At 41.0% G+C, this 18,348-nt stretch overlaps 1 protein-coding gene across 1 annotated transcript in view; it reads right to left on the reverse strand.

Moving 5' to 3' along the window:
* The window catches only part of C8H4orf17 (chromosome 8 C4orf17 homolog), a 348,243-nt gene that overhangs the window by 123,422 nt on the left and 206,473 nt on the right, over nucleotides 1-18,348 (reverse strand). The window contains exon 5 of the mRNA XM_021101734.1: nucleotides 4,508-4,604. The gene's annotated coding sequence lies outside the window, so the exon portion shown is untranslated. The remainder of the gene's footprint in view (nucleotides 1-4,507; nucleotides 4,605-18,348) is intronic.

Raw genomic sequence — 18,348 nt, forward strand, 5'->3', positions numbered from 1 at the left:
GTTAAAAGTTCTCTCCCCTTTACCACTTTGTTGGGTTAATCTAGACTTAACCTAGGCTTAATCTAGACTTAAAAAACAAAACAACAATGAAAAAAAACAAAGCAGTAATACCTATAAAGTGTAAGTTCACTAAGTATATTCGTCATCAGCTGTTGAGCTGTGACAGTTCTCAAAACACTTATAAATACTCTGTTTATTTTTTAAATACACGCCTACACACACACACACGCACGCACACTCCACCTTAAAATCACTTGGAGAAATTTCCCTCATCTTTTAGCAAAGTCTATTATTAAGAACCTAGAACCTAATTAATGAAGGAAAAACTGACCCCCCCCAAAAAAAAAACATTTTAACCAGAAAAATATGTAAAATGGATTAATGTTTATGTCCCTTACCTCAAATTTTGAAAAACTTATTACATAAGGATATCCAAAGTTATATACAAATGTAGTTACATCAAAAGAAATAAATCCAAAAGGAATACACATTTATATTCTCATAGCATAGTTTTTGATAGAAAGTCTATTTTATGCCTAGAGTTTCTTATAAATTATATTTTTAAATGTTATGTGTGTCCCAACCTTCTCTTTTTAATATTTATTATGAAATTTTATGGAATCATTTTTCACTTCCGAGCTTGTTATGACCAAATAGTGAACAGAAAGACCTTCTATAATCTTGCCAGGGAAACCTGTCTAGCAATAGTTTTTTAGATCATCAGAAAATGCTTGTCCCAAGGAGAGTTCAGGAAATTGACGGTTTTTGCATATTTTTCATTTCTAGTCAACGAAGCCATGAAGCAATGTCAAACAGTTCTTGGATATTAAATCAGAGGATAAATGAGTGAGAAGTAGCTAGAGGAATCTTAAACAAAATATCCAGATTCTTGTTTAAAGAATAATCTAAGACTTTAGCCACTTAAATCACGTTTGAAAGGTATTAATTTATTAGGCAATTTTTTCCCACTTCAACCACGTACTAAACACTGAGTTAGGTAAACACTTAGCTCACAGTGGTGAGTGAAACAGACACCGCCTCTGCCCTCATGGAGCATAAAGTGTAGCAAGAGACTCATTTAATAAGAAGGTAATAAACATGTAAATACGTCACTTAAATTTGTGATATGTTAAATAGGGCAGCAACCAAAGTACTGTGTGAGAGGAAAATGAAGGGAAAAAAGGGAAGAAAAATTTTGATTTTCTATGCAATATCTTGGAAGCCCACTCAGAGGAGATAAATTTAAGCTCACATTTGAAGGATGAGCTGGAACAGGCCCCCTGAAGACAGGGGCAAAATTCTCCCAGTTGAAGGGACCACAACACCCAAAGGCTAGTAATTTGGAAAAACTGAACATCTCTTCCTGGGCACTGTAAACAGGCCAGAGTGGCTGGTATCTGTTCAAAACGTTAATAATGTTGTTTAGGTTCATGAAGCTGAAAAATGCTAATTCCTTATGGACATTTTTATATGTTTATTTATCTCAATAGTCAGCTTCCTTATGCATTTATCCAGAAAAGAACTGGATTAATTATTACCAGGATTGATTTGAATTATTTAATTATTCAAGTGTTTTCATTATTACCAGGATTGATTTGAAAAGATTTTTACTTAGAGGAAGAAAAAGACTATATACACAGCTTTCCTAGGAATACTCTTCCCCCACCCCCGTGACCTTAACTCCAACCTGTAAAATTTCCTTCTTTTTTGTTTCTCACTCCTCTTTATAGGCAATTTTTTTTTTTTTATCCAAGTTTCCAGGCTAGGTAGGGGTTGAATTGGAGCTAGAGCTGCTGGCCTATGCCACAGCCACACCAGATCCAAGCCTCGTCTGTTGCCTACACCACAGCTCACGGCAATGCTGGATCCTTAACCCACTGAGCAAGGCCAGGGATTGAACCTGCATCTCAGGGATACTAGTTGGTTTCATTTCCGCTGCACCACAGTGGGAACTCCTAATTTTTTTTCTAATCCTCTGTAATAATCAGCTGAGACCTAAGAAGCTGATTTGTAGTATTTACCTTCTTCATGCATATCTATTTGTCCATCTTGTTTCTCATTCCCTCATAAAGTTGGATTTATTTCACCAAGGAAAGTGAAAATCCCTGTTTCCCCAGGAAATCAGCCTTAGGTTCCTGTAATTCTTTCCACCACTCTTCTGACATTGCCAATCACCTGACAAGTTTAGAGAAGTGACTTATGCCTTCCCAGAGAATTCAATCCAATATACATGTAAAATTTGGGGAGCTAGAGACTATGTTCCAAGTTCTCTCTTAAAACAGTGCATAGGAGAACATTCTATGCCCAGCAGATACTATGTAAACATTTGTGACTGATTCAACAATTATATACACATTCCTCTCTGTGTTAAGGGTCCAACTCACTGACTACACCACCATGGTAGCCAAAAAATTGAATGCAGTACCAAAACATTCTTGGAAACTTCTCTTTCAGGGTAGTCAAATATTTAATTTCAGTTTTGTAGCTATTTTTCTCTGCTCTGAGTGAATGACTCTCACTTAAGACTCAAGTCAATATTTTAATTTAAAAAACTTTTTGAATTTGCAGTTGCACACTTGTAAAAAAAAATAAGTGTTTTAACCTTGTTAACATTTTATAAATTTCAATCCAAGTTTGGCAAAGAACCAAATACTAATATAACCATCTGTCATGCCTCAAATACATATTATTCATTCAGCATAGCCTTGTGTAAAACAAAATTCTCTATGAAGTACAAAGTGTACCCTGATCGTGGATTGTAAGTTTAGTCAAAAGCATGATGTGGTGGCATGATTCAGAAGGTCAGGAGTTGAAACTCTCAGCACCTATTTCCTGAAGTCCCCATCTAGTTCTGACTTCCAAAAGCTCTCACGAGAATGAGGGCTCTTGGTTTCTCTTTACTTTTGGAAAAGAAGGCTGAGGAACATCTCCTAGGAATAAAAGTGTTAAAGCACTTTCAGTTAATTTTTGCAAAATTGGGGGCCCATGCTCGTGCATTGGTTCGTTGTGGCAAATGAGAAGCAGAGGAAAAAGCTTTCCTCAGGAAGCCACAGAAGATTCTGGGAAGCACTTGGCTGAATTTGAAAGAAACTTCCAAGTTTGATCAAAGAGCAAATAACTCCGGGTTGGTGGTGTGGCGGTACAGGAAGAGAGCCCTATTTCATCCCTATCTGCTTCTCAGATGCTTGGTATGGCAGATTTCTAGCCTTATCTGGGCTGTGGTCCGTTTGAAACTTAAAAAATTACCATTATGTCTTTTTTTTTTTTTTTTCGCCTTTTAGGGCCACACTCGAGGCATATGGAGCATCCCAGGCTAGGGGGTCTAATCAAAGCTGCAGCTGCCAGCCTGTGCCAGAGCCAGAGCAATGCCAGATCCGAGCCACATCTGTGATCTACACCACAGCCAAGGCAATGTCGGATCCTTAACCCACTGAGCAAGGTTAGGGATCAAACCTGCAATCTCATGGTTCCTAGTCAGATTCTTTTCCGCTGTGCCACAACAGAAACTTCCATTATGTCATTTTTTAAAAGCCAATTTCCTCCTATTCAGAGGATTATCTTGTGTAAAGAATATTAAGTCCCATCTTTTTCCTCCAGTTGTTTTAAAGATTCCATGTTATCCAAATTATTTCCTCTAATTGTCATAGGGGTAAAATGATGAAACTGGGCCCCTTATCTACACTGGATGTGTATTTCAGAGTCTCAGCTGGCCCCTGGCCATCAGACTAAGGACATTCACAGAGGGGAGCAGGCATATTCCTTTGGGGGTCAGTGCCTTAGGCAATGTTTGTTGGGAAAGTAAGAGGCTCTAAAAGGGGAAACATCTACTCATTCCCTGTAAGTCTCCCCACCTCACTTAGGAGACCTCTAACATGAGGTCTCCCTCCTTTTGACCAAGAATAGCTTTTTCTTTCTCAAAATTTACACAATGGAAATACGCCTAAGAGTCTATGTTCCATCGCTTTGCTCTGAGAAAATAGCTTGGCATTTTGACCTTACCCACATGGATTCTCTCTCCAACTTCTGGGAATAACCACTGGATGCTCCATGGGTCATGCAAACTAACAGGACCCAAACTAAATCCTTCATTTCCTCCAAAATTGATCTACCTCCTGGTTTCTCACTTAAGTTTCTGGCCCTAACATCCACTCAAACTGGAAAGCAGGGTACCATGCTAGATTCCTCCCTCTGCATCAGTCTTCACAGCAAATGAATCATCAAGACCTCTTGGTTTTACCTCCCAAACATGAATCACTCAATTCCCTGTCCCTTATCCCTGTTAGAAAGTTTCCCTGGTTTGTCCTCTCATCTGTTGCCCAAATTCCTGTAATAACCATCTAACACATGTCTGACTGTAGAATGGCTCTGGACTGGTTCATCATCCATCCCTCCAAACTCATCCAAAGGAATGCCCACATTGAGCACCCTCATTTTTTCTGTTCTTTAAAATACTAAATGAGAGCAAAGAAGGAAGTGGTACCAATCTCCACGTACCCCATTCTCTTACCTCAGGCCTCAGGGCAGAATATTTCACGGTCCCAGCATGCACAGGATGTGTAGGGTGGAGAGCAAAAGGTTCACTGTGGACCAGCTCTGCTCGGGCCCTGGTGAGAGTGAGAGGAGTAGGCTGTCACCTGAGGAGGGCGGATATAACGCCAAGCACAGGTGTACTCTATGGCCAGGGCTCAGATCTTGACACAAGTTCTTTCTATCAGAGCAAGAATTCTTAGTTCTCCCTTTCCCTTAGGAAGGGGATTTATCTTTCACTGGCTTATTTCCCCTGAAAATCAAGACAGAGGATTCAGGATCTAAATACCATGGACTTCACTGCTTTTGTCTTTCAATGAAAACACACTTAGTAATCTTTGAGAATCCCCACATTGTTCTAGTTAGATTTATTGAGTCTTTAAGTAGACGTTTACTAAGTAGAGTCAGCCCTCCATATCCTTGGATGTAGAACACGTGGATATGGAAGGCAGATTATGGAATTTGAGCATCCACAGATTTTGGTATCCACGATGGGTACTGGAGCCAATCTCCTACGGATATCGACGGGTGAACGTACTCAACAAAAACATAGGTTGTGTGACTTAATTTTTGTAATCTCTGGGGAATTACCTACTTAGGGAGAAATTTTGCTCTCCTATTATCTTTCTCTAAGGTAATTACAAATAGAGCTTTAGGGAAATCCCATATACCCTGCCTCTTGTCTTAATCCCCTCAGAATTATCTTCCCCACAGTCTCCAGAGTGAGCCATCCGAGAAGCAAATCTGACCATGCCTGTCCTTTACTTAAAAATTATTCAGGAGCTCTACTTTGCCTCCAGGATCAGAACATGAATCAAAGGCCCTTCGTGATGGGCTTTTGGCCTATCACCTGACTTCTCAACACACTCAGACAACACTTAAATGCTTGTGTTTCTACTGTACCCACCATGCTTGGATTTCTTTTTCTTCCTTACTTGCTGTTCCTCTTCAAATATTCTCCCATCCTGCTCTCTTATTTTAGCAAATTCCTGCTTCTCCTTTAGGGTTCAGTTTAGTCTTCACTCCTCAAGAGCATCTCCTCTAATCTCAGCACCTCTCTGCTCTCTCAACAACCTACAAGTACAATGGAAAACAGTACGGGGGTTCTTCAGAAAACTAAATATAGAGCTACCATATTGTCTAGCAATCCCACTCCTGAGAACATATCTGGACAAAACATTCATTCAAAAAGACACATGCACCCCTATGTTCATCACAGCACTATTCACAATAGCCAAGACATGGAAACAACCTAAATATCCATCAACAGGTGAATGGATTAAGAAGATGTGATACATATACACAATGGAATACTACTCAGCCATAAAAAATAATGAAATGAAGGCATTTGCAGCAACGTAGATGGAACTAGAGACTCTCATACTAAGTGAAGTCAGTCAGAAAAAGAATGACAAATACCATATGATATCACTTATATCTGGAATCCAATATATGGCACAAACGAACCTATCTATAGAAAACAAACAAATTCATGGACATGGAGAACAGACTTGTGGCTGATAAGGGGGACAGGAAGGGAGTGGGATGGACTGGTAGTTTGGGGTTAGCAGATGCAAACTATTGCATTTGGAGTGGATATGCAATGAGATCCTGGTGTATAGCACAGGGAACCATATCTAGTCACTTGTGATGGAACTTGATGGAGGATAATGTGAGGAAGAGAATGTATATATATGTATGACTGAGTCACTCTACTGTACAGCAGAATTTGACAGAACATTGTAAATCAACTATAATAAAAAAGTTTTAAAAAAAGATATATGCACCCCTATGTTCAGCACAGCACTATTCACAATAGCCAAGACATGGAAACAACTTAAGTGTCCATTGACAGATGAATGGATTAAGATGTGGTACATATATACAATGGAATACTACTCAGCCATTTAATTTTTTATAATGATTTTTATTTTTTTCCATTATAGTGTTCTGTCAATTCTCCACTATACAGCAAGGTGACCCAGTCACACATACATGTATACTCAATCATTTAAAAAGAATGAAATAAAGGCATTTGCAGCAACATGGATGCAACTAGAGAGTCTCATACTAAGTGAAGTCAGTCAGAAAAAAATGACAAATACCATATGATATCACTAATACGTGGAATTTTAAAATATGGCACAAATGAACCTATCTACAAGACAGAAACAGACTCACAGACATGGAGAACAGACTTGTGGTTGCCAAGGGGAAAGGGGAGGGAGTGGGATGGACTGGGAGTTTAGGGTTGGTATATACAAACTATTACTTTTAGAATGGATAAGCAATGAGATCCCACTATGTAGCACGGGGAACTATATCCAGTCGCCTGGGATAGAACGTGATAGACGATAACATGAGAAAAAGGGAGTTCCTGTCGTGGCACCATAGAAACGAATCCATTTAGGAACCATGAGGTTGCCGGTTTGATCCCTGGCCTTGCTCAGTGGGTTAAGGATCCGGTGTTACCGTGAGCTGTCGTCTAGGTTGTAGACGCGGCTTGGATCTGGCATTGCTGTGGCTCTGGCGTAGGCCAGCAGCTACAGCTCCAATTCAACCCCTAACCTGGGAACCTCCATATGCTGCGAGTGTGGCCCCAAAAGGACAAAAGACAAAAAAATATATATGAGAAAAAGAATGTCTATATGTATGACTGGGTCGCTTTGCTGTAAAGCGGAAATTGGCACAACATTATAAATCAACTATATTTTAATTAAAATAGTTGAATTAAATTTTAAAAAACCAACCTGGGTGTGAGTCAGTCATTGTGTTTGATTGTCATACACTGTTTACGTGTTTGTTTCCTCACAAGTCTCTCCATCTATCTCCAGCTGCTGGCAGAGAGGTAACAAGAACAGAGGGACAATAGTGTTTCTTAAATAAATGCATATTTGAAAGGTTCTTGATGCCATGAGGACTGGTTTCCTCCACAGTATATAGAAAGATGCTGGAGATGGCAGTGTTTAGCCAGGCCAAAGAGATATGAGCAAGTTCACAGTTAAAATAGGAGAGGAAATTGGAAATCATTGCTCCTTTCTCCGTGTGCCTTGTGATACTTTTTCAGCTGCCTTGTTCACTTCTCTCTTGCAGCAGAGTTGAGGAAATTGAAGCAATAGCTGAACATTTTGTGCTCGATGAAGACAAAATGAAACGCTAGACTGACTGTGCAATTTGTATAAAGCACATTTACCACGCCCAACCTAGGAACTGCTTCAGGAATAAGAGAACGTACAGAAAATGACCTGTTAATCAGCATGTAAATACTTGTCTACAAATCATTTCATAAACTGAAGAAGTTATTGGGGAAAATGCTTATCTCCCCGCTATGACTCCAACTCTTTCTTTTATATTTTATTTACATTTACCAGTTATTCATCCCACTGAATTGATCCCATTCTCACATTTTATGTTCTTCCATTTTTCCCCCAGCCCAACAATCTCTCACCTGTAATAGATTCTCAATGAATATATGTAGATTGAAATAATAGTTTAGTTCAGTGATCTCTAAGTGTTTACACTGGTGGCTGCTATAATTTTCATTTTATATTCTGTTCTTTGTTCCATTTGTTGGTGAACTTAAACCCAATTAAACCAGAAACCCTAGAATTTCATCACAGTCACACTCACACTGAATGGTCATTGCTCATTGACTTCTCTGGTGAACAACTTGGGGGCAGGACCTATGTCAGTCAGGATCCTATAGACTTAATCAAATGGCAGGAAACAGAAGACTCCCTCAAATCAGAGTTTAATTGAAGAACATTTAATAGGGGTTTTCCCAGAGATGTAGGCAGGCTGAGTCACTCAAAATTGGATGACAGAGTGTCCAAGGTCTTATTAGTGTGGGAAGCTGTTATCACATCTTGGCTAAAAGGCAAGAATTACCAGAATCTAGAAAGAGCTAGAACCATAGAAGAGGGGCTGCCTCACAGGAGGCAACAGTACCTGCCAAACTAGGGTGAGTCATGAGGAAGTCAGGAGATAAACAGCTCAACTCTCCTCCTGCCCCTGATCTTCTGCCAGTGATAGTGACTTCTTTGACTTGAACCAGAGAGATTCCAGAGGCCAGGGAGAGTTATTGTTCCTGCTGTTGGGATCAGCCTCCTGAGGACACAGAGCAGGGCAAAGACTGATCTCAAGGTCAAGCACAGGACCTTGGCCTTACTCTTCTTTTTCTCCCAAGCACCTAGCACAGGACTTGTCACCTAGGTCCCAATAGATATTTCGAAAATAAATTATGATGGGAGGGGGAGGGAGTGGGAGGAATCGGGAGCTTGGGCTTATCAGACACAACTTAGAATAGATTTACAAGGAGATCCTGCTGAATAGCATTGAGAACTTTGTCTAAATACTCATGTTGCAACAGAAGAAAGGGTGGGGGAAAAATGTAATTGTAATGTATACATGTAAGGATAACCTGACCCCCTTGCTGTACAGTGGGAAAACAAAAAAAAATTATAAAAAAAAATAAATTATTCCCTTTGAAGTATTTAGAGGTGATGCATGCTAATCCAATAGTGACTGAGAATTGCTGCTGGAATTATTTACCACCAAACACTGGTTGATCTGATCATAGGTCTCCTTCCTAGTTTTAGTGTTTCTTTAATGATTCACAATCTGTTCTGCCTTTCATTATTATAACCCCCTCATGAACGTTAGGTTTTTAAGACAGTTTGTCTACCAAACATAATTTTAAAGCAATTATTACTAATCAAAACCACATATTGTCACCCAGCTTCTCATCAGCATAAAATATCTAATGTCACCACACTACGTATATACAGCCCAACCAAAAGAAAAGCAATCTGACCTCTTAGTTCACCTCTACAGTCTTGTTAAGAAAAGACACATGCTTGTTTAATACCCTAACTAGCTCTGCATCCCTGTTACTCCCTTCTCAAAGCTTCAGGACCCTCTAAGATCAAGAACCAATAGATTGTCTTGAAATTTGATAAACTGGTGTTCTGTGGAGGAATTAAAGCCAACAGGAAATTTGCAGTGGACTTTGTGACCACCACCCTCTGCTTTTAAACATGAATACATTATATAGTTATACATTAATTTACTTTGGGGGGCTATAGAATAATGTACTGCTTAAAAGGAGATTTGAGTCTTAAAGAGGAAAAGTACTAAGGCAAAAAAAATCCATTTTCCCTGCCGTGTTAACCCGCTAAACTATGAAACACATTTGGGTCTCTAAATAGGGCATCTGCTTCCATAGCTTCTCCAATCAGTCCCACCATTTGATGTGCAGTTGGAACTGTCTTCTTATTTAACACTTTCCCTGTTTATGAAATGAGAATTTAAAAAATCTTGCTCTTTATGAACCACGGTTAGAATTCCACATACTTTTTATGGTACTACTTTGAGTATCAACCTCAGGATAATTCTCTTGCAGAAGACACGTTTCAGATTCTGGGAAAATATAAAGACCACATTCAGTTATTAGAGTTGTAGAGCTATTGCAGGCTCAAGGTTCAGTAACAGTCTGAGTCTACAGCCTGTTTCAGATTTAGCATTGGCTGGCTTCTCTCTTGAACTTTGCATCCACAACCCAGTATTTGGAAGAATCAAGGACATAGGTATTTTCATCATTAACAATTAACTTTAAAGACTTTGTACGCACTTTTTCAAGATTACTTTCTGTTAACAGTTATTACAAAATATTGGCTATATTCCCTGTGTTGTACAATACATCCTTGAACCTATCTTATACTCAATACATTGTACCTCCCACTCCCCACCCCTATGGTACCCTTCCCACCCCCTCCCCACTGGTAATTGTTAGTTTGTTCTCTAGCTATTCATTAACAGTTAGCTTTTAATGATTAATCCTGTGTATAATTAGCTCACCTTCCATTCACCCAAAGTTCAGAAACATAGTAGAAATCACCGGGAAAAACTGTGTTCAGTTTTAACAAGTATTCTCGAAGTGAAAGTCAAAGCCTGCAGTCAGAGATCCTCTGAATGAAGGGCCTTCTCTGTAGGCTGGAGATCCCTTAGGTAGTATGAGGGATTCAAGAAAACCTCATAGGCAGCTTTCCTTTCAACTGTATAGAACAGAAGTCATATTAAAGTTCAGGAACAGAGAAGTGTTCGAGAAGTGGCTGCAATGCTGCATCACCCTAATACCAACCCAGACAAAGATACCACCAAAAAAGAAAATTATAGACCAATATATCTGATGAATATAGATGCGAAAATTCTCAACAAAATTTTAGTCAACTGAACCCAATACCATACAAAAAAAATCGTACACCATGACCAAGTGGGATTATTCATCCCAGGTTCACAAGGATGGTTCGACATATGCAAATCAATCAATGTCATACACCACATTAACAAAAGAAAAGTCAAACACATGATCATCTCAATAGATGCAGAAAAAGCATTTGAAAAAGTCCAACATCCATTCATGATAAAATCTCTTACCAAAGTGGGTAGAGAGGGAACATACCTTAACATAATCAAAGCCATTTATGACAAACCCATAGCAAATATCTTACTCAATGGAGAAAAGCTGAAAGCCTTCCAACTAAAATCTGGTACAAGACAAGGATGTCTGCTCTTACCACTTTTATTCAACATAGTATTGGGAGTCCTATCCACAGCAATCAGACAAACGAAATAAATAAAAAGTATCCAAATTGGAAGGGAAGATATAAAATCGTCACTGTATGCAGATGATATGATAGTATATATAGAAAACCCTAAGGACTCCACAGAAAAACTACTTGAACTGATCAACAAATTCAGCAAAATAGTAGGATACAAGATTAACATTCAGAAATCAGTCACATTTCTGTATACTAACAATGAAATATTAGAAAATGAATAAAAAATATAATACCTTTTAAAATCACACCCCCAAAAATTAAACACCTAGGAATATACCTGACCAAGAAGGTAAAAGACTTACATGAAACATTAATTAAGGAAATTAAAGAAGATTCAAAGAAATGGAAAGATACTCCATGTTCCTGGGTTGGAAAAATTAGTACCGTAAAAATGGCCATATAACCCAAAGCAATCTACAGATTCAATGCAATCCCTATCAAATTACCCATGACATTTTTCACAGAACTAGGAAGGCAGCTATGCTCACCACTATACCACCAATGTTGCACTTTTCTCAGAACTAGAACAAACAATCCAAAAATTTATATGGAACCGTAAAAGACCAAGAATTGCCAAAGCAATCCTGAAGAACAAAAACCAAGCAGGAGGCATAACTCTCCCAGACTTCAGGCAATATTACAGTAATCAAGACAGAGTGGTACTGGTACCAAAACAGACGGACAGATCAATGGAACAGAATAGAGAACCCAGAAATAAACCTAGACACCTTCGGTCTATTAATCTTCGACAAAGGAGGCAAGAATATAAAGTGAGAAAAAGACATTTCAGCAAGTGGTGCTAGGAAAACTGGACAGTGTCCTTTGAATCAATGAAACTAGAACACACCCTCACACCATGCACCAAAATAAACTCAAAATGGCTTAAAGACTTAAACATAAGACAAGATACCATCAAACTCCTAGAAGAGAACATAGGCAAAGCATTCCCTGACATCAACCTTATAAATGTTTTCTTAGGTCAGTCTCCCAAGGCAACAGAAGTAAAAGCAAAAATAAACCAACAGGACTTAATCAAACTGACAAGTTTTGCACAGCAAAGGAAACCATCAAAAAAAAAAAAAAAAAAAAGGCCACCTACGGAATGGGAGAAAATAGTTCAAATGATGCAACTGACAAGGGCTTAATCTCTAAAATATACAAACAACTTACACAATTTAACAGCAGAAAAACCAAAAACTCAATTGAAAAATGGGCAAAAGACCTGAATAGACATTTCTCCAAAGAAGATACACAGATGGCCAATAAGCACATGAAAAAATGCTCAACATCCCTGATTAATAGAGAAATGTGAATCAAAACTACTACAAGGTACCACCTCACACCTGTCAGAATGGCCATCATTAATAAGTCTACAAGTAACAACTGCTGGAGAGGGTGTGGAGAAAAGGGAACCCTGCTGCACTGTTGGTGGGAATGTAATTTGGCACAACCACTACGGAAAACAGTATTGTGGGACCTTAGAAAACTAAATATAGAACTGCTATATGACCCAGCAGTCCCACTCTTGGGCATATATCCGGACAAAACTTCCCTTGAAAAAGATACATGCACTCGTATGTTCATTGCAGCACAATTCACAATAGGCAAGACATGGAAACAACATAAATGTCCATCGAGAGATGAATGGACTAGGAAGATGTGGTATATATACACAATGGAATACTACTAAGCCATAAAAAGAACAAAATAATGCCATTTGCAGCAACATGGATGGAGCTAGAGATTTTCACCCTAAGTGAAGTAAGTCAGAAAGAGAAAGACAAACACCATATGATATCACTTATCTAGAAAATAATATATGGCACAAATGAACCTTTCCACAGAAAAGAAATGCATGGACTTGGAGAATAGACTTGTGGTTGCCAAGGGGGAGAGGAGTGGGATGGACTGGGAATCTGCATGGAAAGATGCAAACTATTGCCTTTGAAATGGATAAGCAATGAGTCCTGTTGTATAGCTCTGGGAACTATATCTATTCACTTGTGATGGAGCATGACGGAGGATAATGTGAGAAAAAGAATGTGTGTGTGTGTGTGTGTGTGTGTGTGTGTGAGAGAGAGAGAGAGAGAGAGAGACTGGATCACTTTTCTGTACAGTAGAAAATTGACAGAACACTGTAAACCAACTATAATGGAAAAAATAAAAATCATTTAAAAAATAAAAATAAAAAAATAAAAATTTAAAAAAAGAAGTGGCTGCAATGGTCTCTATTGGGTGGCACTGGTCTCAGAAGAGCCAAAGGGGGCCCTTTGCCTGGGTCACAGTGGAAGAGTGATAGGTGCTCATTGTGCGTATGAGTATTTCCAGTCCTTTTTGGTTTCAGCTGCCTACCACTGGGCAAAAAGGGACTTGATAAAAATCTAAAATGACTTCTTTTTTGTATGGACTTTTGTACAGCAAAAGATCTGGCTTCTCCTGGCTAGGAACGTGGGTTGGGCTAAGTAAGGAGGAGTTTCTTCTAGTTGGGGAGGTTGGGAGTGGAGTAGGCAATGCTCTTCTGAGAACACAGGGACATGCAGGAGGCATGCACACAATTCCTGTAGGGTGAAGGGCCTTTTCCATTGGCCTTCCTTTGAGATTTTGAATGCTTATGACTCTGGTGCCCCTGAGCAGCAATGAGAGAGAGAGGGAGAGACTGCCTCCTGTGGCATCTCAGTATTTCTTCAGCAGCACGTGACTGAGGTGAGGGCTGATCTGTGCAGCCCTGGGAGCTGAGGCAGGAGAAGGTAGGAGAACCTGGTATTTCTGGTCCCCAGTGAACTAAAACGATAGTCTTTATATGCTCAGTGCACACATCCTGATGCAACACATTGGCCGCTCCAGCTTATTTTTTTCCAGCCTTCACCTGCCAGATGTTCAGTTGCTGCACAGATGTTGTGATGGCTCAAGTTTTAAACGTCCTACGACTGCCTCGTTTATAGGGTAAACAAAGATATGACCCAAGGAGCACTCAGCCAAAAAGAGGCCCTTTGGGTGAATAAATGTTTCAAAGAGCCCCTACTCCAGCTCTACCCATGAAGTATTCCTAGTTCCACCTGAAGTATCTTAAACTACATGGCCATGAGAATATACACCAAGAGGAAAAAGCCAGTAAGTATGGCAGAGATCTCTTTTTGGAAGGATTTAGAACCCTCCAAAGCACAGAAATTCATACTAGGAGTCCTCATAATACCTTTTCCTCAGCTGCCAGGCCCCTGGGGTCACCGAGGGCCTCCCTCACTTATTTTGGAGGCTCCCTGACAAAAGCCCTGAGAAGACCAGAGCAGGAGGCTGCCACCACAGCTCTGTACAGCTCCCACTTCACCCCACAGGAGGAGTCCTCAGGACCTTCCTGTGACCTCCCAGGATTCTTGCATAGGCCAACGTCTGGTGTGCAGTGTCTCTGCCTGAAATCCCACCAGCTGAGCAACTCTGAGTCTTCTGTGAACACAGACTATAGAGCGGTGGTAGGAAAAGGCAGTAGCACATTTGGAGGTTCCAAGAAGAAAAGAGGAAAGGTCTGAGTGGTCATCTTCCTTAAGGAAGTTTCCTGTCTGTAAAATGGATATAACCCCGCACTCCATCTCGTTGCTGGGGTGAAGGTGGGTTGTGATAAAGTGGGGGGGGGAAATCAGGCATCCATGGATGCAACTTATGGTCAGAGCTGGGCAGTACTTCCACTGAGAGGACAGAGAAGAACTACAGAGACACGATGAGGAGGCTGTGTGGAGGACTTTAGAGTGGATGGCGCTTCTTTGGCTCGTCACCCACAGAGTTCTGTGGATTCCATAACCTCTCCAATAAAAGTGCAGCCTCAAAGGAATCACAGGCTCACCTGCAGGTTGAGTCACTAGGTGGTAAAACTGTTCTCACACACACCCTGTAACCATAATTAAAGTCTTCACAGGGGCTTCACAGGGGAGGAGAGGAGAGAGTAAAATCAATGGTGCTGATGTGAGTGTTTACTGTCATCTTCATTGAGTCTGTGTACACTATTGGTTGACACATGGCAACTCTCGTGAACTCAATATAAGTTAGAGGAAAATCTCCTTGTCACTGTTATCCTCTCGTTGTTACAGTCCCTGACACTCCCAAGTCACACATGCCACCAGCCCTGAGCCTCCACTGCAGCATCTTTTCCATGCAAGATGTTGAGCTACCCAACAGGACAAGGCTGAGAGAAATACCCAAGTTCTTCATCTGAAATTAAAGCAAAATCAGCAAAACTAAAATGCTACGATTTTTAATGGGAAACAAAACTTCACTGATAATATGTGGTAAGCAAAAGGCAGAGCCTCTTTAAAAAAGGGGGGGGGAGTTCCTGTCATGGCTCAGTGGATAACAAATCTTACTACGAACCATGAGGTTGTGGGTTCAATCCCTGCCCTTGCTCAGTGGGTTAAGGATCCGGCGTTGCCGAGAGCTATGGTGTAGGTCGAAGACGCGGCTCGGATCCCACGTTGCTGTGGCTCTGGCGTAGACTGGTGGTTACAGCTCCGATTAGACCCCTAGCCTGGGAACCTCCATATACCGCGGGAGCAGCCCAACAAATGGCAAAAGACAAAAAAAAAAAAAAAAAAAAAAGAATTGGAATGCATTAGTAATGAGATCCTGTTGTGTGGCACTGAGAACTATGTCTGGTCACTTATGATGGAGCCTGATAATGTGAGAAAAAAGAATGTATACATGTATGTGTAACTGGGTCACCATGCTGTACAATAGAAAATTGACAGACCACTGCAAACCAGACATAATGGGGAAAAAATAAAAATCATTATATAAAAAAATAGAATTATAGGCTGTGAGAGCTGAAAATGACCTTGAATTTCTACAAATTCAACCCTTTCTTTCACAGGTGAGGAGGGTGGAGAATAAAGTTGCATGGAAGAGAGCTAGGAACCCAGGATCTCTTCCTAGTCTCTTCTGCTCTTTCAGTAGGACACCCTACTTTCCAGAAGCAGGTGTATCTTTTCATGATTGAGCTTTAGAACAGAAGGAACGGTTCTCTGCAGTTTGTAGTGAAAAGTTCAGGAAAAAATATGTGTCCACCAACAGCCAACAGATTTGAACCTTCAATTTGGAAGAGTTTTAGAAGATGTCTACTGGGACCACCCCTCCCATCTGGAGTTAGACTCCCCCCAGTGTGATCTGCCAAAGGGTTGCATAATCTCTGCTCAGTCAGCTCCAATCCTGTCCATAAGTGTGTCTGACGTCTTCTTTTTTTTTTCTTCTGTCTTTTGTCCTTTTAGGGCCGCACCCGAGGCACATGAAGTTTCCCAGGCTGGGGGTCTAATCGGAGCTGTAGCCGCCGGCCTACACCAGAGCCACAGCAATGCAGGATCCAAACCTCATCTGCGACCTACACCACTGGTCATGGCAATGCCGGATCCTTAAGGCCAGGGATTGAACCCGCAACGTCATGGTTCCTAGTCGGATTCGTTTCCACTGTGCCATAATGGGAACTCCGTATTTGACTTCTTTTTTTTTTTTTTTTTTTTTTTTTTTTGTCTTTTTGTCTTTAGTCTTTTGTTGTTGTTGTTGTTGTTGCTATTTCCTGGGCCGCTGGCGCGGCATATGGAGGTTCCCAGGCTAGGGGTCTAATCGGAGCTGTAGCCACCGGCCTATGCCAGAGCCACAGCAACACGGGATCCGAGCCGCGTCTGCAACCTACAGCACAGCTCACGGCAACGCCGGATCATCAACCCACTGAGCAAGGGCAGGGACCGAACCCGCAAGCTCATGGATCCTAGTCGGATTCGTTAACCACTGCGCCACGACGGGAACTCCCGTATTTGACTTCTTGACAGCCAGCCAAGGGAAGTTGTTCATCAAGGCAGGTTGATCTGCCTCTGTCTAAATCCTAGCTTTGCCTTAGCTCTGCCTCACAGGTCCTGGAAGACAGGTCTGATTTTTTCTCCATGTGCCAGCCCTTTAAATGGTTGAAAATGGCTGTACATGTCTCCCCCACCATCATCCCAAACCTCCTTCTCTCCAGAGTAAATATCCCAGTTACACCAATGGCTGCTTAGCTCTAACCAGGCCAAGCAGGGTGCAAAGATGGCAAAACATCCCAGCAGGGCCTTCGGAGATCTAGCAAACACAATGTCCTGTGAGGTCTCCTAGTGTCGCAAATGGAAAACACATTTAGAAATCAGAAAAATTCTAAAGGTTTTGAATTTACAGGATTTAGTATAGGTTGAAAAATTATACCATAGAGGTTCCTTGGTAGCCTAGCAGTTAAAGGCCCAGAATTGTCACTACTGTGGTGTAGGTTCAATCCCTGGCCTGGGAACTGCTGCATTCTGTGGGTGCGGCCAAAAGGGGAAAAGAAAAAGAATTATACCATAAAGGATTATAATGATTTTCCACCTATAAGGAAAAGGAAAAAGCCCTCATGTTTTCTACTTTTTTCAATAATGATTTAAACTTACTGAGTCTGAATTCCCTCATCTGTGAAATAGTGGTAATAATAGCTTTGTGGGGCTATTAGAGATTATACTTGCAAAGTGCTGAATAGAGTGCCTGCCACAGAGTGACACTCCATGTGTGGCAGAAATTATCACAATCTGTCACCTTCACCTCTCCTGCTCCTTGTCTCCTCCATCCTCTCTTTGCAGAGCCAGAGCGGACAGTGTCCTCACAGCCCCTCCAGGTGCTTCTCTCTGAAGATTCTACCTCACACTGGTCTCTCCTTTCTCTGAGTTCCCATCACAAAATCAGCATCAGAGGGGTCACAGTCTCTAACTCTCTCATGTGTTTTAGGTTTCCTAACTCATCTCTTGACTGCCCCCCTTTTCCCCCTCAACACACACGCAGTCTATTCTCACCCGAAAGGGAGGGAAATTCTGTTAGAATATCTGTCGGGTTAGGTCAGCTCATGCCTCAGCTCAAAACCTCCCTGTGACTCGATCTCAATTAGAATAAAAGCTGAAAGCGTCTCAAAAATGACCCCAACATTCACCTGACTCCACCCTCATTGCTCCTCTGGTCTCCTCCCTCTCACTCCCCATGTTGCTCACTGGGCCACATCCACGCAGGTCCTTCATGAACCCTCGAGGCTGCCAGGCAGACCCCCACTTCTATGCTACCTTTGCCTGGAACGATCTTCCCTCAGAGAGCTTTGTTGCCACCTCCCTCAACTCTGTCAAGTCTGTGCTTAAAGTGGAATGTTCTAAAGGAGGCCTTCTCTAACCACCCTATG

This window comes from Sus scrofa, chromosome 8 (assembly GCF_000003025.6).
Source record: "Sus scrofa isolate TJ Tabasco breed Duroc chromosome 8, Sscrofa11.1, whole genome shotgun sequence".
NCBI classification, from domain to species: Eukaryota; Metazoa; Chordata; class Mammalia; order Artiodactyla; family Suidae; genus Sus; species Sus scrofa.